The sequence below is a fragment of the Lissotriton helveticus genome, chromosome 12 (genome assembly GCF_964261635.1).
Source record: "Lissotriton helveticus chromosome 12, aLisHel1.1, whole genome shotgun sequence".
NCBI classification, from domain to species: domain Eukaryota; kingdom Metazoa; phylum Chordata; class Amphibia; order Caudata; family Salamandridae; genus Lissotriton; species Lissotriton helveticus.
In genome coordinates, this window is record NC_136073.1 from 370,808,653 (window position 1) to 370,836,534 (window position 27,882).

Below are 27,882 nucleotides of genomic sequence, written 5' to 3' on the forward strand. Positions count from 1 at the left end.
ATTAAATAAAGGGAGACCCCAGTTCACGGTCTGGCTCGATACCGCATTGCGTAGTGTTTATCTCCTGGCTAAAATAGGCTTGCGGCATATGTTAACAACAACTGAAACCCATATGGTGCCAGTAATAATACTGGCGAGCTATAAAAGTCAATCACGTTCACAGTACAACAACCACATGGCTATATGGAAAATGCGTTCTAGGCGATAACATGGGCCAGGCCAGGAAACGGTATGAAGAGAACACGTTTTGTTATCAAAATTATTAAGGCCACTCTTAATGCGCAGAAGTAGTGCGACCTAACTTTTTTTTTTTTGCCTGAAGGGCGGACATGGGAAATATCTGCTCGCTTCATCAGGTACCTCAGTGTACAGGAATGTAGGCCTTTCTCTACATGATTCCACATCCGAATCCTCTGCAGAAAGGTGCAAGGCTCACCTTTCTCTTTAGAATAAAAAAGTTACGCCTCCATTTACGCAGGGGCGTTGCGCCGTGCTGCGTAAGGCTAATGACGTTCATGTACGTTGTACAAACCACAAGGTCAGAGAGCAAGGCTGCGCCTGCGCAAGTGGAGCTTGAAGTTGTGATTTTGTGGCTGTGCTGCTTGCATTCACGTGAGTAGAGTGCGAGCCCGGCCCGCGACGGCATGGGCTAGAGTCCCCCATCTTCAACGGAGAGGTCAGAGGAGGACTCCTTGGGCTGTAAAATACGGTAACGGCTTCACTGCTTCAGGTACGTTGGAGAGAAGTAAGTAAGAGAAAAGAGCGTGTTCTCATCATTGGGTTTGTGTGGCAGTATTTAAAGCGGAGTTTTGTTTATCTTCAACGCATAACACTCCGGAGCGCACCTCAGTTGTCCGTCCTTTTGAGGGAGCACCACTATTCCACAGCGCCGTGTCAGTTCGGCTGTCACTACTTAGACTAAATGATGCTTCCCTTTTTTGGTCATCTCTGGCAACCGCGTTCCCTTTTTCAGGGCAAATGTACCAGCTGTTTACCGTTTGAAAACCATGTCCTCGGTTATTTTTAAGCCTCACAAATTTCACTCTCCAGGAAGTGATACCATTGAGCACAGATGGGTACTCCCAAGGTTGTAGTATCCGGATTACATGGTTTGCCTACCAGCAAAGTTCCCCAGAAAGTAATGCCTTGTTCTAGCCAGAGTCGGCCGTCGTCAGTGTAGCATCTCACATTGGTGCCACGTTGTTGGAGGGGGTTAATGGCGTGTAGCAGCAGGAGATGGGAGGGCAAAAAAACAGGCTGATTGGGTGTTAAACTGTGCCTGCTGTACTGGAGCCAGGTGACAGGGACTCTATCTGCATGACCTTAATGCAGACAGCACTTTACACTCTTCTGAAATCTGGCGGCCTTGGCTCCGTTCGCCCATACTGAAAGCCGTTCCTGCGTGAACCCTCTGTTAAAGAGAACTCTTTCCTTAGAGTTCCCCTGCCCATGCGGACTCAGTCAGGCTACGTTTTCCATGCATTTGAGCACGTTCAGTTCTGATTTTATAATTGAATGAAGGTAATTACAAGTTATTGAGTGCAGTGACAACCAGCATTGGCATAGCCAATAGGTCTTCCCTTTGGGACCTTTATCCATGCAACAGTTTATGTTGTTGCACCAAGGATATTGTGCTGCATAGCTAAATACGTATAAGGTCCCAAAGGCGAGACCTATTGGCTATGCCAATGTTTTTTGTTTTTTTTACTGACTAAGGTAAGTTTTTAATTTATTTATTTGTATTATTTTTTATTTTTTAAAGTCAATTGGATACAATTATTGACAACAAATATGCTGATTTTCAGTGGCAAGATGTCATTTAAGCATGCCCCTATCCCGAAGTTACAGACTGAAAAACTGGGAAAATCCCCCACAGAAAAATGGACAAAACACCACCACATGCTCATGTTATCCTTACTTTAGCAACTACCCCCCCCCCCCTAAAGCCATCCCACAATCGTCATGGACTCCTGAAAATCAGGTGTGCCTCACATTACCCCCTTTTAACTCTCTCTCAGGGGCTACAGAGCCCATAACCACACCCTCACCCAGACATAGGGCATCCATAACCACAACCAACACCTTTAAAAGACCCAAACTACAAATTATTTCTCAACCACTCTAGGTCCCGGAATGTACCTTCAATAATTGTATACAAGACAAACTATATCAGATTGCAAGCATGCAGCAAGCCTTGTTAAACTTAGTTTAAAGTGCTTGCTCTTTAGCTCTAAATTCCAAATTAAGCAACTATTAAAAGTTAAAATAAGAGGTAAATAGATTTACTAAATACATAATATTGTGGCAGATTTCGCCTATACAGTGGTCGCAATATTTAAACTCCAAATCATTAAAAAAAAAGTTAGTTTATTAGCTGTGGCTAAAGTAATGGAAACCAGTCATAAGCATTATTTGCACAAGTAGCCATGAGACTGTCATAAAAAGCAAGACGATGGTGGTCATCAGTATAGTATTTTACTGTGCACTGCATACTGTTAATTCACTGAAAATATTTCATGTGATCGTGTCAAACAGCCTCTATATATGGTAGGCTGAGTTTACATACCATGCATTATGGAGAGACATTATATCTGAAGGGCAAGATAGTTTTAAAACGTGGTCTGAGGGGGCATAATTGGATGAAAGACACAAAACATATATTTATGTTTGTTCCACACAAGATGCATCTTCATTAGCAGAAAAAATTAAAAGATCTGTTAATCACTTCATAGCAGCTGTTGATGTCACACAGCAATAAGAACGTGTACGCTTTTTCTAAGTTAGAGGTACAAACTTCGTTACTATTAAAGAGTTTAAAAACAGACAGAAGTAGGATCGCCTTTACAAACAGAAAACATTTGCACAATCTACATAATGTTACTGTCTGTTCAGATAACCAGATGTGCAGCAAATGGGCCAGGGCTCGTTTGTAGTTGGCATGATAAAAAAAAAAGAAAACAGGCACCACTACCACGCTCTCCTCACGGTCAAACCATCTACAAATCTTAGCAGTTGTAATAACAAAACAGCTCCTGGCATCCTGGTGCAAGGCATGCTGTGGCAGCTAATGAAACTGCGAGGGGGTCGGAATGACGCCCTCTGAAACCTGCCCCTTGCTCTGAGAGGAGTGGGTCTTGAGAGCAGTGCTTCCTCCAACAGATGGCTAGGAGAAACTCAAAGCTATCGTGCAGGGGTTGTGCTGGAGGCAACTTGCAACCAAAGAAGCCGCACTGTAAGTGGTAATGCATGGGTGGATGACACAAGCCGCGGCCGAGAGGCAAGCTGTGTCTTGGGCCTTGTTCTTCTGCTCGAGGCAGAACAGACAGTTTCACCGAAGACCAGCAGAGGCATACCTACCAAAATAGACTATGCCAGAGGAGGAGGGGTGACCTCTACAATAGAAGATATGGCTCGGCAGACAGTTAACATACACTTTCATGCATACAAATTCAGAAATGTGCCTCCAAAACCGAGTCGAAATGCTAAACCGCTTCTGGTAAAAGTGACCGCAGAATCCACATAGCGCCTTAGAGAAGCCAAGAATAATAAGCAGCTTGAAGTAATTGCATCGGCTAAACGCTGTCGGAAACAATGCCTTGTTTAGGCTAACAAAAGAACCAAATGCTTACCTTTTCATCATACCAAACAGCAGTCGCTTTTGTGAAGACTGTCCTCCCTGATCTCAGCATGTCCGCTCCCAGCAGAACAGCGGCTCACTGTGACAGGGCTTCCCGAGGTAGGGCCGTACCATGCCTGTAAATGTCAATAAAGTTTAAAGGCATTTGGTGAGGAGTTCATCTCACTCCCATGAGTTTCCAATGGCATTAGGGTAGTGCGGGGACGTGATTTATCCAAGGCCTTGAAGCGAGAACCCCAGGAACCAGGAAGAAGCTGTCTTGCTATGACGTGTTTGATGAGCAGGCTGAGAGGGCTCCTATTGGATTATCCAAAAGTTCGGCGATACGGCCTGCTCCACAGCATAGCTCTGTGTCCATGCCAAAGTGCCCCTGCTGAACAACGCGGACAGGCATTTTATTAAAAATTATACAATTAAAAAGCCAGCGCAGAGTGATTCTACGCATTCCCGTTAGACTGGGAGTGGTGCGTGCGTGCGTGCGCGATCTTCACTTTTCACGCACTGCACTTGTGGCGCGCCTCTGCTTGCTCCCGCAAGGTGGATGCTGCCACAAGCACGGGTGCAGTGCTTGAAAAGTGAAGACCGATGGCTAAAGGCCCTCCTAGAGCAGCGCATGCACTCTGCCTATGCGAGGCCTAAAAACCTTGACTGCTTGCCCTTAGACCTGGACAATTTAGGTATATTGCAGTGATCTACCAGCTGCCCCTTAAATGGGACTGACCTTCACTGTTTCTGGATAAACCTGCTAACTTTCCTGATCGGCTGTAAAGTTCTGACCGTAAATAATTTTCATTGTGTAACTTAAGGGTATTCTTTGTCTCATTTAGAGCTTTTTTTGCGACTTTGAGTCATGGAGGGGATAAAGACTACAGCACAGCCTTGTCTGACCACATAATGTGAAGTTTGATTTTTGCATTTGGGAAGACACAGCTTTATAACTTTAACGCTTATGGTATAGGTCTGCTGGGGAGCATGCTTCCATCCCATTGAATCATGTTGGAGGAAACTCTGTTAATAAAGTGAGACAGAACAATTTTATACAATAATATTGATTTATTCAAACAATCAATTGGGAAAATCAGCCAGTCTCAAACAGAGACCAAAGTCCGAAGTTTATAAGTTCTGAATTACAAGCAGTGGTGTACATATACTGTGCAAGCCACAAAAAACATGGTTTAGAAATTCCTATATGACGCAAATAGCAAGCTGGGCAGATAAGATATTGTCAACACATGTTAATATTTCCAAGAATTGTGTACGTGTCCATGTTTAGAAGAAGCCCCCTCTTGTGGGGTTTTTCTTTTAGTTCTCAGAATAAGGGTGAGATTATCCTAGAAATGTTGTCTCGCTTTTCTGCATAGCGAGTGATTATCTCTTGTTTGACGTCATTGGGCCCAGCACATCTGACTTCAACATATTCTCAACAGGCTTGCGCTAAGGCAGAATCCACCCTTATTTACATCCTGTGCTCAATGACCGTGCAAAAACAATTTCTGCTGTGGGCCTCTCATTGTGTTTAACAGATAACGATTTGGTAACTATTTCTGTGACATCTATACTAATTATTGGTGTCCTGTCAGGTTTGAGCCTGCAAAGAAATATCTGTTTCAGTGCAGCTAAATTGACCGTACAACATTTCATGTGTATTTCATAAAACTAATATGCACTGGGACCTATGTATTTCTGCAGAAACCACTTTTTTTTTTTTCATCGCATCCATTTATTAGGCCTAGGCTTGTTCACTACTTGCATAGGTTCAAAACTATCCCTCACATGAAATGTTTGTATTGGGGTTTGGGATATTATATTTGTGTGTGTGTGTCTGTAAAATGTATTCCTGTTATTTCCCTACATCAATTTCCACTCTAGTTGATTCTTCAACTATCTTCCCCACTTTCCCATCTACTAGGGAGGGATCACCTTATGCTCACTACTCTATCCCTCAACCTCCTTAAAGCTTTTCCTAGACAAAAAGGCTCTTCCCATTTTAGCTGTCATCCTTTTACAACATGCTATTATTACCTGGAAAAAAACACGCAGCAAGAAAACACCTCCAAAGGCAACAAGCCCTTAACCCGACATCCAGGATGGCTCCTACCCAACCTATAAACTACTCATCAGGGGCACCCCCCACCTCATTGACCATTTTATTTAGTAGGTTTTGCAGTGTCCGAATGGCCTCAGCCAACATTTCATTGCCCGTCTGACACACTCCCTTTCATGGCTGTCACTATCAACTTTAATTCTAGTTCTTCAAAATCAAATGCAGGGGGCTTGCAAACTGCATCTGGGCCTAGCCTGATTGACTCCGCTTCCCCCTGGCTAAATCCTCTGGCGGCAGCCCCTAACGACTGCCACCATGCTACTTATAACCACGTGTCATTGAATAGTCTGTGTTCCTGTGGGGCTACTTTCCAAACAGCAGTATCATAGTATTCAGCAGTTCTTTTTGTTTGGTGCTGATGAAGCAAGGTTGTTGAATGGTCCATGGGATGGTCATGTAACTGGAAGATGTTCACACCTGGTAGCACCAGGTAGGGTGTACGTCGAGTCCCGAGGGAGCAGAGGCTGTTCCAGTTCAGTGGTAGTTGCATGTGGAGCCAGGCCCCACACATCCAATAGTGAGCCATCAGGCTGGACGTGCTGCCCTCAATATCTGCGTTGCAGGTGGTGATCTTATAGTTGAGGTGGTGGTCCTGCAGTTGAGGTGGCTCCCCACACTTACTGTCCCATTTCCTCTGAAATAAAGGGAAAACTGTAATAAATTCATTGTTGTTCTAGGGTGTTTGGTAATTCCTATGTATCCATGTATATCTTTGTATGTTTGCATCCCGTATTTCTTGACATTTGCCAATTGTCTCATCAATTCTTAGGTGACTTGTTTGTCTTAGTAGCATCCCATAATGATATTGCTCTACATGTGAACTTGGCTCAAGTATGCCATTTGTCGTGGGCAAATACTGATCCTGTAATGCGAAGACCTGGTCTGTCGGACAATCAGGGGGTAAAGTGTTAACTATATAGTTACTACATTCGGACAATGGGTAAGACCTTTTAAAACTGCCTCTGTGTAATACCCCTTTTCCCACTCTGTGTGAGCTCTCATTTGCCGTGCTGCCTTCATTCTTGATATCTTTTCCATTCTCTTGTTTTTCTGTCAGGACATGAGGACTTCAGGGGTGGTGTCAAATGTAGTAGTATTACCTCGTGCAGTTACAGGGCTTACATGAGTTGGTTGTAGCTGTGCTTTTATGTTGTATAAAAAGAGGTGCAGAAGACAGTGTAATATTTGGGGGATACCTCTTTAGGGAGATGCAATCTGTCCACTGAGCAGAATGGGGGATGAGGGAACATACATAACTGGTGTTGGACATGGATGTGCCTATACTATGCATGTGCTGTTACCACAATATTCTCAAAGAAGTATGGAGAGTGTGGCTGCCAGTATCATTACCAACAGTTCTGCGCATGCGTGTAATAGTTGATGTAGGATCAAAGGAATAAAACTGCACTAGGGCTAAGAATAGCAATATAAGTACACCGAGAAGGAAAAACAAACCAGAATGCATAACTTGAAAGAAGTATTGTCTACTTTTGGAACAATAGACGGAGGTTTTACTCCTGTTCTCCTCTTTTACCTGCTTAGTGTCCGAAAGGATAGGTGACCTGGTTGGGTCTAGGCGGACGTTTGTCAGAGGAATCAAAATTTGCTAGCATTCGCGCCAAGAATTTTCAATTCTATTAAGGACACGGAGGCGAGGATTATGCTTTCTCTTTCTTTACTGTTAAATCACAGCAGCCAATAAACACACAGTTTAATATGAAAAAACGACATTGTCCATGATGCTTAGCCTCAGCCACGCCTCCTTAGCCCTCATAAGAGCCCTGGTAACAGTCCCATCTTCCTCTTTCTTTGCTCAAAGTTGCAGAAAAAATCCAGTAATCAGTCTTCTAATATTCTCCAACATGGAAATAACCGGAAACTCCGTTCCCACTCAAGTTCTTACACACACACACACGCTTCTTACACACACACGCGCTTCTTACACACACACGCGCTTCTTACACACACACGCGCTTCTTACACACACACGCGCTTCTTACACACACACGCGCAGGCACCCACACGCGCAGGCACCCACACGCGCAGGCACCCACACGCGCAGGCACCCACACGCGCAGGCCACCACACGCGCAGGCCACCACACGCGCAGGCACACCCACGCGCGCAGGCACACCCACGCGCGCAGGCACACCCACGCGCGCAGGCACACCCACGCGCGCAGGCACACCCACGCGCGCAGGCACACCCACGCGCGCAGGCACACCCACGCGCGCGCAGGCACACCCGCGCGCGCGCAGGCACACCCGCGCGCGCGCAGGCACACCCGCGCGCGCGCAGGCACACCCGCGCGCGCGCAGGCACACCCGCACGCGCGCAGGCACACCCGCACGCGCGCAGGCACACCCGCACGCGCGCAGGCACACCCGCACGCGCGCAGGCACACCCGCACGCGCGCAGGCACACCCGCACGCGCGCAGGCACACCCGCACGCGCGCAGGCACACCCGCACGCGCGCAGGCACACACACACACACGCGCGCAGGCACACACACACACACGCGCGCAGGCACACGCACACACACACGCAGGCACACGCACACACACACGCAGGCGCACGCACACACACGCAGGCGCACACACACGCAGGCACACACACGCAGGCACACACACGCAGGCACACACACACACGCTGGCACACACACACACACGCAGGCACACACACGCAGGCACACATCCCCTCTCCCAAGCCCCCCACTCACCAGGCTCGTTCTTCGTGTTCCTCTCTCCCTCGGCAGCGGGTCAGGCTCAGCAGCAGGCGGGGCTCTCCACGAGCACGGGAGCCCCGCTAGCTCACACGCCCACTTCCGGCTGGCTTCACAGGAGCACGTGGTAGTCTCCCGTCTGTTTCCTGCCTTTTTTGCGGCCCCGCCCCCGTCCCAACACAGGTTGCCTGGCTTCCTGTTCGAGCTCGGCTGCGGCGGTGAGTTTCGCAATACCTGGCTATTTTATTTAATACAATGCCCGTAATGCTTGTTTTAGAGGTAGTTGTACACTTTCAAATTGTTTTCTCTGGCGAATATGATTGTTAACATCCTAGTGCGGTCCGGCAGGCATTGTTGGGACATTCCTGTGTACTTTCAGTGTCTCCTAGGTGGAATGTCTTGTTGGGTGGCATTGAGCAAGAACAATCCCATAAATATTAGCACCTCACCAGCTGGCCTGTTTAGCACCTGGGTGTTATACTAAGCAACAGCAGTCTAACACACTGCCAGCCCACTGAGGCGACATCACCAGTCTAAATGATCCAAAGCAGCAGCATGGTGCAAGATGGCTCCTGTCACCCCTCCACACTTGCCCGACAGACCGCTATGGCACCGAAACTGCTGCGTGTGGGAGATACATGTCATGAAAGGCAGGAAGTGCCCCAGCTACATATAATTGTACTGAAATATACGTTAGTGTTAACGCGTAATTAATAATGTTGCTAATTGTTGCAATAGATTTAACATTCTTTTTCGCACTCAAAGGGCATTAGTTTCTCATTAATACCCCGTCTAGGAAGGAAGCTTGGGAGAAGATATTTCCCCTCTTTTCTTACAAATTGCTGACCAAACCGCGCAGTAATTATCTAAACTGAATTTACTTTTGAACTAATATTTTTTTTGCTAAAAAGTATTTGTTGATTGTATTTTAAAGGGGCATGGTGTTTTTGCACCTTGTTACTCGCTGCCCCCTGCAGGTTTACTGACAATTACTCTGTACCTGGAAATGCTCAAACCCGTAGTGCAATTTATTCTCTATATTACATGCCTGGTCCCATCCCTTTATATCGAAGCTTTTCTACATTTTAGCTGTTATGATTTTTTATTGTCTAGAGGCATGTATGGTAGCATGCATTTAATGAACTGTGTTCGATGTTTAGTAGGTCACTATGTAGTGCCTTCCTTCCTAAGAAGTCGTCGTGGTGCTGGAATTGTGCAGCAATTAAGATGCCAACTTTTGTGGCATGGGTGACTAAAGTTATGAGGCAAGGAAATCCAAAATATGTAGCAATCCAGCTAAAGGCAAAGTAGACAGAGGATTCTGTGGCAGCCATTTTCATATTTTGAAACACAGTTATTCATGTAAAGGTTATCCCGGTGCTATGGAAAACACCAAAGTTTAATAAGAAAGAACATTGCAAACAGTCATGAGATTATATTCAGAATGTGAATCATCAGTGTTAAATGGGTGTTCCTGCTTGGGAGCATAGGGACAGCATTTTATTAAGACCAAAGACGCACAACAAATGAATCACACTTGTGCTTAATTTACATTCTGTGTTGCTCCGTTTAGTATTTCTGAAAGAAATGCAATAAACAATATTAAAAGCAGTACATAATATTGCCTTTGGGAACAATTCAGAATAACACAGCTTCTCTGACTCGTATTTTTCCTTTCTCAGCTTGTTCCTACCATCTGTATCAAACCGAAGTCGAAGAGAAGGTGACATGCATGTTAGAAAGTCACCCCCTCCCCCACGTCTCCTTTCACACTCACACGTGCAAACAACTGCGTAGGTGACACCACACCGACCGACCGTGGGGAAGTACAAGAAAGCAGATGCAGGGGTACTGGGGTAGTCCTTGCATATGGGAGAGTTTAAGATATTGGCATTGTAAATGGCAAAATGCCTTTTATTTATGTTTCGAAAACCTGCAAGCAGCGCATAAACACGCTTTCTGTGCCTTGCTTAGGAGAAGCATGGCTGGCAGTAAAAGAGACGCAGTTACTTCCCGCCTTGCCTTGTCTGCCTCTTGGAGGCTTGCAGTCTTTCAAATCACATAAATAAAAGGCATTGCCATTTACAATGTCAATTGTTCAAACTCTTGCTAATGCGAGACCTATTGCATTGCAAATGCTTGTTCTTATCAGCACCTAGAAAAAACAAACATGAACAACCCGTAACTTCTGTTTATCACCAGCATTAAGCTACATAACAACGGGCGAGTAATCATTATCAAAACAGTGAGCATAGCCGGGTGGGATAATCCTTGCCTCCGTGTCCTTAATAGATTTGAAAATTCTTGGCGTGAATGCTAGCTAATTTTTGATTCTATTACATCACTGGAAGCTTCGGATTATGCTAGTTTAACGCTTTATCAAAAACAACAGATGTTATATCTCCCACTGGCTTATAATAAAATTGTTTGAATGTCGACTCAGACGACCAGTCCGCACAATGCATAATATCCTGGATGTTAGCTCCCAACATATATGACCTTGATGCCATGGCACCACGCACCGAGTGTGCACCAAACAGTTGAATATCAACACCAGCCTCTTTCATGATACATTTAAGCCATCTGGCAATAGTTGCAGCAGACACAGGCTTGAAAGGTTTCTGCACCGCAATCAAAAGCTGGGTGACACCCACTAGTCTCAGAGAACGAGTACATTCCTCGTAAGTTTTCAAGCATTGGACAACACATAGTTTAGCATTACTAGGAAAAGCATTATATTCAACATGCCTGGATAGAGTTTTCGTACGTCCTGTAATAGTAAAGGAAACTCCTTACGGAGTAAATACTTTACCTGTAATCTCCAGCGCACGTACATCCGATGAACGTCTGCAAGCCGACCAGCATAAAGGCATAGCTAACTTTGCGAACAACTGTTTCCTCAAGAGAAGGTTGTTAGTAGGCCATACAATAAACAGTGGCTGGATATGAAATTGCGCAAGGCCAAGAGGAAGTAGATTTCAATAAGCTGCCCAAAGGGACAATGGGGAGTCGGCCACTAACAACCCCAATGGTTTTCCTATGTAAAACACAAGCGGTAAAAGATCAAGCAGAACTTTCCCCTTCACCATCACCAGTGTCAGATAAGGGAAAATTCGAGCAAGGTGTTTCAAAAAGGAAGAAAAGAGGAGAAGGTTAAAAATACACCGTTGGGGCGTGGCTAAGCTGGCCATGGAGTGAGACGTATCTCCTGAGAGCTCCGGCGGCCGGCCACTACTTTTAGCAATTATAAGCGGAGCTGGGGGGGCCCCAGCACTTACCCTTACAGGGGTCATCAGTGGTGGTGCCCGGGATTGCCGGCGGGACGGCTGTACGCGACCTGGCACAATCCTGAGCGGTGAAGAAGCGGGAAACCTGGAGTACCGGGCGGACAGGCGGCCATCTTAGACACCCCTGGCGGAGTCCTTCACCGGGCGATCCCCGAGGCCTCTGTGGAGTGGGGGCCGGCGGACCGGAGGTGGGGTGGATCCGAGACAACGACGCTGCCCCTTCCTGGTGCCGGCTGGCGAGGGGCTGCGGGTCGCGGGGCGGCGACCCCTGGAGTTGTGTTGCGATGCGCTGCAGCGGTCTGCTGTGGTCTTGTACGGGGCCCGCCATTTTGCAGTAGAGCGGCGGGGGCCCTGATCCTGGCCCGGTGTGTTGGGGCGGGAGTGGCGGCGGATCCTGCATCGGGGTAGACTGTGCGGCTGGACTCTGACGGCTCTGGTGGCATCGGGGCCTGTATTGCTGGACTATTAGGAGGTACATTGCGGCGGGGGGAGGGGCGGCTGGCGGTGGCAATCGCTCGCCTCTGCGAGGCTTTTGCTTAAGACAATCTTGGGGGCGCTGGCCTTGAGGGCTTGGACTGGCAGCTCAGTGGTGCGGCAGTGTGCGTGCGGACCCCCAGCCCTGGCACTTGTGGCCGCCCCCCATCGGCCTTGGCCTTGCTGAAACCTGCACGTTAGGTGGGGTATGTGAGGCGCAGACCTGACCCTCTGCACAGGCCTTGCTAGAAAATGGCTAAAATATGCCTGCTCTAAAGTGAACGCCGCCAATAGTGCCAGCATAGGACATTGTCTGGGACTACAAAGGAGTGGAGCGCCTCCTCGTCCGTGGCTGCTTGGGTGGGGGACCAAGCGTGTTGCCGCTCCGGCCCCGGTGCCCCTGTGATCAATGCTCCCGTAGGTGGGTGGGCTTGGATTGCACCCCTCAGGTGGCCGGATACTGGGACGCTGTCCTAACTCTGCGGGGGCCAGTGGCTCTGTCTACGCTGGTGGCCTGCATCCCCTATGCTGCGGGGCCATACTGGGTGCCGTGGGAGCGATGGTCTCAGGAGAGCAGCATAGGCAGCGCCACCCATCCTTATTGAAGATCCCTGCATCTGTGCGAGTCTGGCGGCCCACGTCTGCGGCTCAACAACCGCCCCTCTGCTGGGATATATATCGCCCTTGGCCCTGGGGTGCTCCGCGTCCCCTTCTCCTGCCTGTGGTGGCTCTGGGTGACCTGTGCCTCGATTCCCCTGGGACTGCGGAGCTCACCGCCCATCTACACGACACTGAGCGCGATATTCTTGCAGCGGGACCCTCATCCAGTGAACTGCTTCGGGGAGAAACTACTACTGCGGCCCCTCTGTGGGACCCCTTGCTTGCTCATGTTCGTGCTGACTGGGATCCTAGGCGGCAGTGCCCCATTGAGAGGGTCGAGTGGACTCTTTGCTGGGGCTTGGATACTGCTTTCGGCGGCCCCGCTTCCGACCCTTGGGGGCCTGGTGGGCTTAGCGCGCCACATCAACCCTGGTCATGACGCGCTCTAAGGGAGGCAAGACGGAGGTGACGGTGCCTCCCAGAGACAACTCGGTGGTGGCGATGTGGGGCAATGCGGGGACGGCGGCACCGGTGGCGGAGGCGTAGCGGGCCTCTGGAGATGCGTCCCCGGTGACGCAGGAGTTCATGATGTCCTTGATGTCGGAGCTCAAAATGGAGATTGGCTCCCTTCGTTCTGAAGTCCCCACTTGTGTGCGGGAGCTGCGCCGGGAAGTCACGGACTTGGGAGACCGTGTGGACGGCCTGGAGAAGACGGTCGACGCCCGCACCGAGGACCCGGAGCTCCTGTGGCAACGCCTGGTAACGCTGGAGGAGCAGCATGTAGAGCTCCAGGTCAAGCAGCAACAACCTCCGCATCCGTTGCGTACCGCTTGGAGAAGAAGGGAAGGATGCCCTGACCTATGTTGCGCAGCTCCTCCATGAGGTCTGGGGTGACAGCAACGCCTCACTGCCGACCTTAGATCGTGCCCATCGGGTCTCCGGACCGCCGGGACGCCCAGGAGTCCTCCCGGATATCCTGACGAGGGTCCACTTCTTCACGGAGAAGGAGGCCATCCTGCGGGCTGCTCGGAGCAAGCCGGACCTTACTTTTCGGGGCCACAAAATCCAAATAGTCCAGGATCTGGCGCCGAACACCCTCCAGCGGCGGCGAGCCTTCCGGCCGGTGACCGAAAAGCTGCGGGAACTGGGCATCGCCTACCAATGGGGCCACCCCTTTGCCCTTATCTTCCAGTGGGAGGCCAAACAGAGTTGTGAGGAAATTTACTGAGGCGGCACAGCTTTTGCAGATCCCGACGTCGCCGCCGGCGAGCCCTGTGCGACCACAAAGACAGGAGCATATCCCGGCTAAGCCGTCCTGGACCACGGTGCACCGACATCGCCGCTCGCCCCGTGTAGACGAGCAGTCTACTTCCCAGACCAAGCAGGACATTATCGCCCACATCAAATCCCTGGAGGGAGACCGAGAGGAGGCTACATCTCGCCCGCCAACCCAGTGATCTTACAGGAGACTGTCCGAGGCGACTCATGATTCACTTGTTCGGGGGGGTGAGCGCTCTCCCCTCCTTGCCTCGGGACTCCCCTGGGATCGTCTGCCCTACCTGGTTTTGCACCCCGGCTCCTATCTTTAGGGTGGGCGCTGCTGGGGTTCCTACCTATGATGATCCCGAGACTGGCTACGCCCCTATCCCTAGTGATCCCTGAGGGAGCGACGTCCCTGGGCATGTCCGAACCCTCGGGTGTAGGATGCCCGTTGGTGGGAACAACTGGACTTGGCCCCGTTGGCCACTGTTGGACTGTGAATTTTCTACTTGTATTCTTCTTTTCTCTGGCTTTTCATGCTTTCCTTCTTTCTCTTTCCTTTTTCTCTCCTCTATACGGGGTGGGGGGCGGTATGACGATGGCGCTGGGCCCGAGCTGTGCTGGTGTGGGGTATTTGTGCTGGCGGGCTTGTGCTGGTGTAGGACTGCGGGGGGGGGGGAGATGGAGGGGCGCAAGCGACTTCCCTTAGAACTCCAATATGACTGCTCCCTTGCCTAGCCCCCTAAATATTCTGACGCTTAACGTCACGGGCCTGAACTCCCCCAATAAGAGGCGTCAGACCTGGCGATATCTCCTGCAGCAGAGCCCTGACATCAAATTCCTCCAGGAGACCCATCGTCTGCAGGCAGACGTTGGGTGCATGTCACACCCCAGGTATCCCCTCCAGTGTTGGGCTGCAGCGGACACTAAGACACCGGGCGTGGCGATTCTCTGTAGACAGGGCATCAGGCGGTGGTCTTCCAAACCCTTCAGGAGTGACGACGGGCGCTTTCTCGGGGTGAGTGTAGGCATTGGCCGGCGCGCCTTCACTCTATGTAACGTGTATTCTCCCAACCAACTGCAGGATCGGTATCTACGCACGCTCTTTAAAGCACACGTCCCGCGGGGGGATCCCTCCCTCATCCTGGGAGGAGACTTTAACTTAGTCTGGGACCCGGATGCTGATCGTAGCGATACCTCGGCCTACGGCTCTGGGGCCATGTCCTCAGCGTTGCGTACCCAGATCACGGACCCGGGCCTCTTTGATATATAGCGCTACCGCTCCCCAGGACTGAAAGACTATTCATTCTACTCCCATGCTACCGCTCATACTCCCTTATCGATTATTTATTCATCTCCCACGCTCTGCTGAGGGACGTCCTGGGCTCTTCCATTTCGGCCATCTCGTTATCGGACCATGCGCACGTTGATCTGCTGCTACAGGACCCGGCCGCCCACCCCGCTCGAGAGGTGCGATGGCGTTTTCAACCGAGTGTCCTGAGGGACGCGGCTGATGTAGACAGTATCAGGGAGGCCATAGACTCTTACTTCAATAGCAATGACCTGCCGGAGACACCCTTCCCTGTCGTATGGGACGCCTTCAAGGCGCCCATTCGGGGACACATCACCACCCTCTCAATTGCATGGACTCGAGCGGCCAGGGCCCTTGAGGACACTCTGGAGAGGGATATAAAGCGAGAGGAGCAGCTGGACCATACGAACACCTCTATGGTGTCTAGACGGCGGTTGGCCAACCTCAGAGGACAGCTCCGACTCTTACGCACCAACAAGGCAGAGGCTTCCCTGCTGGCCCTGAAGCAGAAGTACTTTGAGGGTGGGGACAAGGTAGGCAGCTTGTTGGCAAGGCGATTGAGGGCGTGGGTGGCCAGGGCCCATATCGCCAGTGTTTGGCTCCCTGATGGGACGAACGCTGTCTCAGAACAGGATAAATGCGAAGCAATCCGAGCTTACTACACCGCGCTCTATCAGGAGGAACCACCAGACCCAGGGGCTGTGGCGGATGTCTTACACGACTATACGGTGACGCCGCTCCACCCGTATCACGCGATGACCTTGGAGAGCCCGATCGTCCAGGAAGAGATTGCAGCCTCCATACAGGATCTTCCTCTTGGGAAAACTCTGGGGCCGGACGGCATGCCTCTCTCCTTCTACTGTATGTTCCCGGCGCAGCTCGGACCTCACCTCTTGAGACTGTTCAACTCATTTACGGACGCAGAGGGCCCGTCTCGAGATATGGGAATGGCTGAGATAGCGTTGATCCTGAAACCCGGCAAGGACCCGATGCAGTGCGCCTCATACCGCCCCATAGCCTTGCTTAACACTGGTTTTAAGATCTACACCAAACTCCTGGCAAGGCGTCTCGAACCCCACATGCCGGGTCTTATAGACCCGGATCAGGTTGGCTTCATCTGCAACCGGCAGAGGGCGGACAACGTCTGCAAGATAGCTCACCTGGTGGGGAAGGCGCGGCATTGGAAAAGTCCGGCCTGCCTCCTCTCGCTTGACGCAGAGAAGGCCTCAAGAAGGGATTGGTCCTTCTTGAGGGCGTCCTGGGTAAGCTCGGACTGGGACCGGGCATGATCAACCAGATCATGGCGCCATACCTCGCTCCGCAGGCTCGGATTCGGGTCAATGGGCAGCTCTCGGTGCCGTTTCCCATTCACAGGGGCACCCGACAGGGGTGCCCCCTATTGCCCTTGCTTTTCGCCTTAGTGGTGGAGCCACTGGCGGCCATGATCCGCCTGGCACCCGATATCCACGGCATCCGCATGGGGGGCTGCGAGAATAAGGTGGCGCTGTTCGCTGATGATCTTCTTCTCACCCTCACCTGCCCGACGAGTCTCTGCCCGCTCTCCACTTATTGCTGACCTTCTTCGAGCGGGCCTCTGGCCTTAAGATTAATCACGGTAAGTCATGGGCCCTCAACATTACTGTTCCAGAGGCTGACATCCCTCAGCTCAAACAGCTAGCGCCATACCAGTGGGCTGCCCAGAGCATCCGTTACCTCGGGTTACAGATAACTCCTTCCCTGGACACATGGTCGCGAGTAAACTGGCGGGAGTGTCAACGATCGGTCCTGGAAGATCTACGACAGTGGATGCCCTTAGTGTTGACGTGGCTGGGCAGGCTCAACGCCGTCAAAATGTCCATTCTCCCTAAAATCCTGTATCTGTTTCAGTGTCTCCCTACGCCCATCCCGCTCCGTGACATTTGCGATCTCCAGCTTGCTCTCACAGCCTTTATCTGGGGCGGTAAGAGGCCTTGATTCTCTCAGAAATTGTTAATGACACCGCGGGATAGGGGGGGCTGGCCTGCCCCGATCTACTGGATTACTACTGGGCCTCGCACCTCCGCTTTGTGGTGGAGTGGGTGGTGACGGAGAGTGAAAAGAGAGAGCTCCATATGGATCGGGCCGTGACGGGACGTTCCATCTGGGACCTAGTCTGGCATCAGCGGGCGGCGTGCTCTAAGAGTGCCTATTTGGCGGTCCCCACGAAGACGGTGCTTGACATCTGGGAAGCGGTGGCTGTCCGTAGAGACCTTACGACCTTTCCCTCGCCGCACACCCCGATTGAAGGGAACCCTTCTTTTCCGCCGGCGCATCAAACGCGGGCCTTTGCCAAGAGGACGCAAGGAGACTGCAGGGTGGTTACGGACCTATTCGAGGAGGGCAAACTAAAATCTTTCGCCTAATGTAGAGAAGAGTTCCGTATCCCAGCGACGGCACAACTGCAGTATACCCAGTTGCGACTTTGGGTGACTTCAGATGCAATGTACCAGGCAGCCACACACGCCTTCACCCCCTTTGAGCGGCTGGCCCGCCACCCCATTGAATCCAAAGGATTAGTCTCGCGTATTTACCAGATCCTACAGCATCCGCAAGCACCGCCTTCCCACCCCTATCAGGTTAGATGGCATACATTGTCGGACACTGACGTTACCCCTGCACAATGGCAAAGGCCTGAGCAGATTGCTTCCATGAATGCCCCCCCTGAGCTGCGCCTCACCGCTTCCGTTAATAGACTGGAATGTTGACCCTCCTCAAACCCCCCCCCCCCCCCCCGCGCGATGTCTATACTCTTGCTTTCCTAGCCCTCTGCCTTTCTCCTGCTTCTCTTGCTCTGGCTGCTCTTCCTCTTACTGTTTTCTTTTTGGGCCCTGGTGCCCCGTTGCAATGGTTGTTTCATACGGGCCTGTTGCCCATCTATAGCATAGCAAGGCTCCCTGAGTCTTATCATTCCACAGGCCTACCTGCTGTTGTACTTTGTCATTTGATTGCGGCCGGCCCCTACGGGGTTGTAGGTGCAACGCTGTGTATAAATCTCCTCCCCACTGGACTTCAATGCCATCCGCTATGCCTCTCTATCACGCGGCCGTCTCTCAATAGGGTTGTAGGCTTATTGCTGTGTATCTGCTTCCCTTGTGGAGTGTGACCCTTTTTTCTTGTTGAAAATAAAAACAGATTTGAAACAAAAATACACAGTTAACCCTTATATTAGTATATAAGAATTGTGAAAAGATAAAAGCAATTCCCCATTGTGATAAGCTTAAAATACTAAAGAGAACAAGCAAGGGGAAGCTAAGCTAGATTTAGGCAAAATAGATGAACAAGCCAATAACTTCATGTAATCACACCAATTGGTACCTTATCGCACAATCACTCACCAAGGATAATTCCTCTGAGTGAGAGATTTTTTCACAGTTCCAAAAAGACTGTCAGTTGTACAGTTCAACGTTACGAACAGATGATCTGAAGAAAGCACAACGCAAAAGGTATTATTAAGCCCATTCGGGGTAATTCTACAAAAAGATCCTAATCCATGGTCTATCCATACCTAGATAGCGTTATCCTTTCTTTCAAAATTCCTTCAAATATAAGGTCCACTTATCCTGAACTAATTGGTGCAATATCTAATAAAAAGAAAAACAATAAGATATATACACAAGTATGTCCATTATTATTATTTTTTTATAAATCTTTTTATTATTATAACACAAGAGGAAAAATATACATATCGGGTGTCATTAAACAAAATACAGCACAGCTGTGGACGGGCAAATGAAGTGACAAAATAATGTACAGTCATAAGCAGCAGAAAAATCAAATGCAGCGTGAACCAGAAGCAAAACAATTGGATAGCAATGACCGCAGGCACCCATCAATAGCACCCGCCCACCAGGAGTACAGGATGTACGGAGCAAACATGTGACACCCGGATACGTTAGGCAAGAATCAGGAGAATACGCCACAGCTCTTGCGAAGAAAGGAAAGGGGAAATAGAACGGTCATAGAAAATAACAAAGGAAAAATAAACCCCCCCCCACCCTACACCCCTGCAGATGGCTACGACCTAACCCCACTAGCAGCGTGCCTGTCGCCCCCTAAACTACACCCCAAGGAAGGGAAAAAGTTGGAGGAGGAGAATATAACAAATCAATACGAGCTCCCGGACTCCCATCCCCCCGCCAAGAGCAGACACCCCGTACCGTAATGTTAAGCAAGTTACAGCAAAGCAAGAGACATTTCGTAGGGGAGGCGCAAGCAGAAAAAGGACCATCCGGCCCGATCCCCGGCACCATAGAGGCAGCAAATCCCGTCCCGAACACATCAGACACATAAATATCAAACACTCAGAACCACGCCTGGCCCTCGCTCCCACAGATATAACCCAGCAAAGACAAAAGAAACATTGCATCAAAGTCCAGTCCAGTTCAGCCCAAACCCTCACGTTCCATCACGGAAACCCCGTCTAGTACAAATGAATTGTTGCGATGTTTCACACGGGTTCTATCCATCAAAACCGCCAGCATCACAAAAATAACCGAAAACAGTAGAGTGTCAAAGTCAATTCGAAAGAAGGGAAAACAGGATAGACGTACACAGAGTCTAAAGTCAAAGCAGGGCCACCGCCCACCATCGACAAATCTGCAAAGCGGTTTTGATCACTCACGAAAAGAGGCAGAGGGTTAATCCTACAGACGCTGGAGAAGACACAATGGCTAACAATCCAGGACATGACCTCAACCCTGTCCCGTTCGATCCAAAACGTCAGCAGAGATCAGCCGGCCAGCCGCCATGTTAGTCGACGTGGGCAACAAGGGCAACCAGGACAGATCGGTGGGCTGTCCCCCCAAGCCAGCCGTAAGCAACAGCAGTTCACAACATCCAACGGAGATTGTTCGACAAGATGTCCAAAGCACCTGCACAAAGTTCAAAGACAATAAGTCTGACATCGGCCCCTGTGATCCCTGGGGGACCCCCAAGAGACATTCTTCAGATCGCCACGCCCTGCTTACACAATTACTGTGCTCATGGTGAACAAGACCGTGGGAAGATGTAGGGGGAACATGTCCAGTTGCGTCTGAACCACGTCGTCAACAAGCCCACAGGGCATTACTAGCTGGGGCTCTTCCCCCTCGTCGGCCCCGACGGGAACAGCTCTTGTCGGGTGGAGCGCAATGAATCCTGTATCCAGAGCAGTGTTCAGCTTTGCGAACTGCTCATCCAGAGAGACTCGGACATCAGCTATGGCCGCCATGATGTCTTGCATCGTAACCGCCATCTTGGGGATGGGGGGGTCGTCGGGCGGTCCAAGCATTAGTTCCCAGCCTGCAGGTGAATACTCCCGGAGACCAATGTACCACACAAAAGACAGGTCAAGTCACACATCGGAGGAATGTCTCTCTCCACACTGCCAAGTCAATCCTGCCCGTGTAATGAACACACAGCTCAGTTCCGGATCCCACCACGTAGCGCCAGCAATGGGGGCACCTCAGTATCCCAGAAACAGTCTCATCTCCGGCAGGATCTGCAGAGCCGGTCGTGCGCGCGTGGGAGCAGCGATCGTCCTCGCCCCGAGCAGCGCCAGCCGAGAATTCGGGAGCGGCCCACGAAAACCGGGCCGAATCCTAAACAGCGTCGGGGTCGTCACAGTATGTGCTCCGCAGACATAGAATGTATCCAACAGGCCAGCGCTTCGGGGGGTGCTACATCACCACGTTGCCGGTCAATTAAGGCGTCCGCGGCCAAAACCTGACCGATGGCCACTTCGCACTAGTAGACCGACTCCGCCCCTGTACAGATGGCCGCTGTTGTTGCTTCTTCGCCCGGCCATGCCCTGCAACCCACGTCCCGGCTCAAGAGACTTTAGGGCCGCTAACTACCGCTGCAGATTTCTCCGATTTTGGGGCCGGCAGGGAGCCGGGAATCGCGCCATCAATTTCAGCGCTCCTTCCCCAATACGGAATATAGCGCGATAACAGGATGATATGCAGGATAGTTGTGCGGGGCTCGGAGGGTCACCGAGCCGGGAGCCTACGCGTCCGTCCTGGTCGCCATCTTGGCTCCTTCCTCAAGTATGTCCATTATTATTCATAGTCGCCTAACTCGAAGACATTAGCCAGAGGGGCAAGTTATGCCAATATTTGCGAACCTCTAGACTACCCAGGATGGCAGTACCGTAGTCCAAACAAAAAAAAAATTAATAAAAAATAATGCCCATCAACTTGCCACAAATTACCTTCAACTTTTCAGTAATCCAAGTGGATAAGGGTATATGTTTTCTGTAAAATATCAGAGGAAAACAGCACATAAATCAGCGCATATATCCGTTATACATATCTCACAGTTTTCTCTATTTTGGCACAGTGTTTAACCAACCAACAGTACCACACTTCCCTTGTGCATATATCTATGCTCAAGAGAATATGCAAGTGTCACACACGTATCGCATAGGCACAATAGTAACACACCATCCTAGTAATTTTTCAGACCAGCGTAGGTCAGTAATATCACAAAATATGTGTAGATATCTCCTACTAAGGTCAATAAAACATAATGTTACTATGCTATTAAGGTGACTAATAAAGCTAAAAAATTACCCCCAAAGAAGCGTCCGTAGTGTTTCCAATCCCCCTTGAAGTTACTAAAACTTATATCTCTACAAAATATCCTAATTACTATCAGTGACCGCAATAAGAACAGGCCAGCGTGGTACTCAACATGTAATACACGCGCTAAAGCTCTGTCACCCATTATATTCTCAAATAAGCATACCATATGGTGTGCAACATATTTTAAGATCCGCAATCTTTTTTTTTTAATTATTACCGACACTTATCAAAAAACGACAGATTAATAAGTCCTGCGTAGTATTTCTACAGTCGTTGAACCCCGTAGTGATTCTTACCTCGGCAAGTACGCCCGACATCTTAGGTCCTGCCTCACAGTCCGCAATGAAAACCGAAGCTGATCCAAACGTGCATTTAAATAGTCGGCGCCAATTCACACAGGTGTATAGTAGACAGAGACAAGGGGACTAATCCTTGTATTCAAAAATTCATACGCCATCTTGAAATATGCATTGTTTAATGTTAGAAGGAGGCGTGTAATAGTTATAACAATAAAGGAAGTGTGAGCGTCCTGGCAATCAAAAACTATTATGTGAATTTAGAGCGTCCATATTAATATATATATATACTAGCTAAATAAGCGGCACAAATTATTTCTATTCTCGCGTGCCGATCCGTATCGAGACTATAGGGTGCCATCTTATTTTAGTATTTCCGTTGTCATACGGAGGGGGTTCGAACCCAACTTCTACAAAAAAGAAAAAATCTTTTATATTCAACTATCGAAACCTATATTTAAAATTATTATTTTGACATAATTATAGCGTCGAAAGTAGCATGTATATTAGCTAAAAACGTCCGGGCAGGTATCCAACCAGTATCATCAGTCGTTTATCTAATCTTCACTAAAACAAAAAAGAAGAAAATAAGAGGAGGGGATGAGTAGAGAGCAAATAACCAAAGTTAAAAGAAAAAAACAATTATTAGTTTGTGATTGAAATAATACAGTGAAAAACCGAAAGTATGTAAAAGTTTATAAAAGATCAGAAGGCCAACAATTAGAAGCATGTCTCGCTTGAAAGTTTCAGAAAAGCGAGACATCCATTAAAGAAACAGTTCAAAATACATATGGTACATGTTCCAATTTAACAGAGATCCACAATTGCAACAAAAAATTCTAACGAATTGAAGCCTCAATCGGCTATTGTAGTCTGTCACAAGTGTGATAGATATGTAAAAAACAAGGACCCCCTGAACACAGATAAAAATTCCTAGGACAGGGAAATAATATAATGTAACAATTCCTAGGCAATTAGAATAAAAACAAAAGGGAACTAGTATGGGAGGAGGGAGGACATACAACCAAATCTTAATCCAATAAAATAATGTTTAATATACAATTAAATGCAAAATCACATTTATTTCAATTCAAAATACACATAATAAACTACATAAAATTATTAAACATAAATAGACAATAATTCATAAAAATAGTGGCAAGAGAATACTTCTCGACGCGCATTTCGGCGTGTACAACAACGCCTTCTTCAGGAGCCACATAAAAATTTTAAAAAAGCAGATTTACATCAGTCAGTGGATAATATGGACGACTTGTAGAGGGTCCAAAACGTATTACTTCGTTTCACGCAGATGTATTCTTTAAAGCCCGAAAGGAAGGGCCAAATACTCAAACCACCGACCGTTCCAGTGAAACTGAAGAAAACGACTATGTGGAGGATAAATGGAGATGGACAGGTATGCGTCCTTGAGATCTAGTCTGACCATCCAATCTCCCTGCTTCAATAAATCCGCGAACAGGTGGATTCCCTCCATTTTGAAATGATTATAAACCAGGAAATGATTGAATTCCCTCATTCAAAACTAGTCTGTGACCTCCACCCTTCTTTTGAACTAGAAAGTTATTGCTGCAAAACCCGTGCGGACTGTAGTCGCACAATGCTATGGCGTGTTTTTGAAGCAATTCCGCCATCTATAAAAATTCTCTCTTGTTGGGAGAAATGGAGAGTCCTCGGAGGTGTGTCCTGTCTGGGTGTTTCGTAAAAATCTTAGCGAAATCCCCGGACCGTCTGCAAGACCCATGCGTTCTGAGTAAGGAGACGCCAGTTGTGAAGGAAGAACTTAGTGCGACCCCCCCCCCCCCCCAATGGTAAAAGAAAACAATCTAGTGCGCTCACCAGCTGAATTCTGGGCGTGGAAACCAGCTCTGTTGCCACCTCCTTGGAACCTGCCTTTGGAAAAACGGCGTCGAGTGGGATAAAAGGTGCCTCCTCTTGTCGAGTCCCATTCTCCTCTACCACGTCCGTAACCACCTTGGGGGGAACCTTGATTGGAGAAGCGGCCTGGCGAGCGTCCCCTACCTCGCCTGGCCCTGTTTTAAAAAGGCCCTGCTGAAACACACGTTTGATGCCTGATTGCGCCTTATCAAGTGAGGTGAAGGTGCCAACGTACTTGGATACATCCTTCACGAAGCGTTCACCAAAAAGGTTGCCCTCGGCCAGGGGCCCTGGTTCTGCTGCCGCTAGATCTGTCAGGTTAGTGCCCATTCTCATAAGTAGGGACGTGCGTCGTTCTGTGGAGATTGCGCAATTTGCATTGCCTAGCAAGCAGATGGCTCTTTGAGTCCAACCCGCAAGAATATCGGGGTCTACCGGAATGTTGCCTTCCTTGGCCGCTAAGGCCATCTCTAGAATCTTTGCAAGCGGGCCAACCACATCAAGCATCTTGTCTTGACATCCGTGCCAGGGGTGGTCGATCCCTTTCTTAGGGTCCGTAGCAAATTTCTTTAAGAACGTAAGCAGGCTAACATCAATCTCCGGGGTATCCGCGAGCTTCTGGGCTAGGTCGGGTCGGGGACATTCTGACCGAAGACGGTTCCGAACCTCCTTATCAAATCCCTTCCTAATGTTTTCCTGAAGATACTCTGCCACTTCTGGCGCCGGAACCCAATTGGATGATCTAGGGTGAGCAATCTCACTAGGGTTGAAAGTAAAAGGGGTATTAGTAGGAGTCACTGAACTGGAAGAGGCAACCTTCTTTGCCTTTTTCTGGGTGGGGCCTCCTCGTCGGTATCGGAAGTGTCCGTGCCAGTAGTAGTAGTGTCCGTGTCAACGTAGACCTTTTGCTTACTCTTTGCCTTGCCGCTGGAAGCGTACGCATGATCCGGGCCAGATGCCGGGGGAAGGGAACCTAAGGCGCTAGCGTGCGGCCTTTGACTGTCTTTCACTGACTCATTAGCTGGTGGAGTACTCTTGCTAGACTTATCCTTAGTGAACCCATGACGCTTTGCAAAACTTTCAAGCTGCTTTGTTATTGGCTTAAGAGCAGCTGCCAATTCTTGTTGCACAGTCGTGGGTACTGCGCTCCCAATTGCCTTGTTAACCGAGGATTGGACCGAAGCGTCCAGAGCCTCCACAATCTTGTCCTCAATAACAGCCCCAGGCTGTTCCTCATAATATTCATCCTCCGCCTCCTCATCATATTGCACCCACTCCTCCATAATCTTCACTACAGTGAGCTAATGGAATGATCAGTAAAGCTCTTACGAAAAGGAAATTCAGGAGGAGTAATGGGGGGGGGGGGTCAGCCCAATTGCACACCAAAAGTGTATATATATATAGAGTCCATACAAGTACCAGACTCCCTCAGCAAAGCTGTACTCAGATTCTTGCAGCCCCAGAAGGGCGTAGGAGCCGAAATTAGATATATATGGTGCGTGTGCGCACTCCTAAAGGCCAACTGCTATTGCAACCAGTTAGGTGTCCCACTCCACCAGCTTCCAGGCGAAAACGCGGTGAAAATCTGAAAGTCGGAACGAATCCGACGTGTGCAGCCCAACGCGTGTCCAAATCCTTCAAAAAAGAAGTCCAATGGACGCGCGTTGCGCTGCCCACGCCGGCCGGGTGGCGAAAGGCTCCTCGAGCGCTGCGGGCGATTAGGGAGAGCGCTTCCGCGCAACAGCTCACAGCCGTGAAAGGGGCCGCCCAGCGGCCCGGTGCTGACTGCGCTACGAAGCGCGAAGCGGAGGACAACAGAGCACGGAGCAGAGCTCCAACACGGAGCACGAGAGCGCTCGTCAGAAAAACGCTGCACCCAGCGTCTTCAAACACCAAAATAAATCAGCCACTACTAAAATATGAAGCTAGACCCTACAACCTCGCGGGAAGCACCCGCTCTGGGGAAAAAAGGTACATAAAGTCAAAACGAAGGTTTTTCCAAGTCACAGAGCAATAAAAGCAGGCAAGCTAAACCACACATTTAATAAATGCCTAACGAAGCGCAAATCGCTACAAACCAAGATTACAAACATAAATCAGGCCATGTAAATAAATCAGCCATCAATAAGCAGTAATGAGTAGGGTACTTATCTCTTGCTGTGAGCGGCAAAGAAAGAGGGAGATGGGACTTTTACCAGGGCTCTTTGAGGGCTAAGGAGGCGTGGCTGAGGCTCAGCATCATGGACAATGTAGGTTTTTCATATTAAACTGTGTGTTTATTGGCTGCTGTGATTTAACAGTAAAGAAAGAGAAAGCATAATCCGAAGCCTCTGGTCCTGTAATAGAATCCATAGTTTTTTGCAGTGGACTTTGATTGCAGTAGCTGTGCTATCTGTTACAGGAAAGGGTCCTTAGAACTTGGGGTGGGTGGGTGTCTTTCACTTGCAAAAGTTTCTCAATGTTAATTGTAGTTCCCAATGGCAAGGGTGTCTGCATTGGCACGTGTCAGCTGCACGTGTAACCTGATTACAGAAAAACGTACGCCGCTTTGTTAGATTAGACATGTAGACAGTCTGTTTAGTTTGTACTACTTCAGGCACACTGTCTGCAATTTATGTCTTAGTGGCTCAGATTAATTCATTACTCTCTCTTGTCACAATCTGATGTGGAGTCAAATAGTAATCTGGTTTTGAGGAGTTTCTTAAGGTGAACAGTGCTAGTAAAAGATTTAGTTTTTACAAGGCTGTCCTTGGAGATAAGTTGACAAAGTTTGTGCGTTATTCCTAACATGGTGGTGAGGTGGGAAGAGATAATATTCAGTAGGTGCCAAAGTCAGATCTGGTTTCCCTCATGACCATCCCACTGGGGTATTTACCTTGCAGACCAGACAATTAGCAGCAGACTTGACATTACAGTGGACACAATGTCCTGCTTAAGAATGGGCATACTACAACTTTGTGATAGCGATAATGATTGCATCTGTCAATCATATCAGTGTAGTCAATGTACAGTTCCTTAGAGGGTCCTTGTGGACGGGTTATTATGGAAGCTATTTTAAAAATGGGGATTTATGAATACAGCTGACACGGTACAGTTGTGTATGTATATTTCAAAATAATCACGGCATATTTGGAAGAACATGTCTCTTGCAGTGTGTAAAAGGATGTAGCTTGTTTAAGACTATCAGTAGCAACGCTTAGGGAATCATAACTTTTTTCTGTGTGTGTATATATATATATATATATATATATATATATATATATATATATATATATATATATTCACTTAAAGAACCTTAGGTTTCAAACTCGTTATAGTTAGTAATTAGCATTTAAAAAACCTTTGAAATTGCTTAAAAAAACCATAGGTTTAACACTCATAGTTAGGAATTAGCATTTAAAAAAACCTTTGAAATTCACAAAAAAAAAAACATAGGTTTCACACCAGTTATAGTTAGCTGAACATTTTACTCGTACAAAACCATTGAAATTCCCACGTTATAATTAGTTGGACTCACTATAACTCGCGCGCCCGCAATCCACTGCTGATGATGTCACATATTACATCATTCATGACATGGTCAGTGACATCACTGATGACATCACTGATGACATCATCCAGTGACTGTGTTTTTGTAAAGTTTAAATATGTTTTACATATTGAAGAATTAGTGGATGTATAAGTATCTGGAT

General features: G+C 48.7%; 1 protein-coding gene across 3 annotated transcripts in view; it reads left to right on the top strand.

The window, feature by feature from the left end:
• The first annotated feature begins 546 nt into the window (after positions 1–546).
• The window catches only part of TDRD12 (tudor domain containing 12), a 3,388,409-nt gene continuing 3,361,073 nt past the window's right edge, over positions 547–27,882 (top strand). For 2 of the 3 annotated variants that reach the window (XM_078668260.1, XM_078668262.1), the window contains exon 1: positions 547–730. The gene's annotated coding sequence lies outside the window, so the exon portion shown is untranslated. Of the gene's footprint in view, positions 746–27,882 lie in introns of all 3 variants that reach the window. The other variant, XM_078668261.1, reaches the window with a different exon arrangement.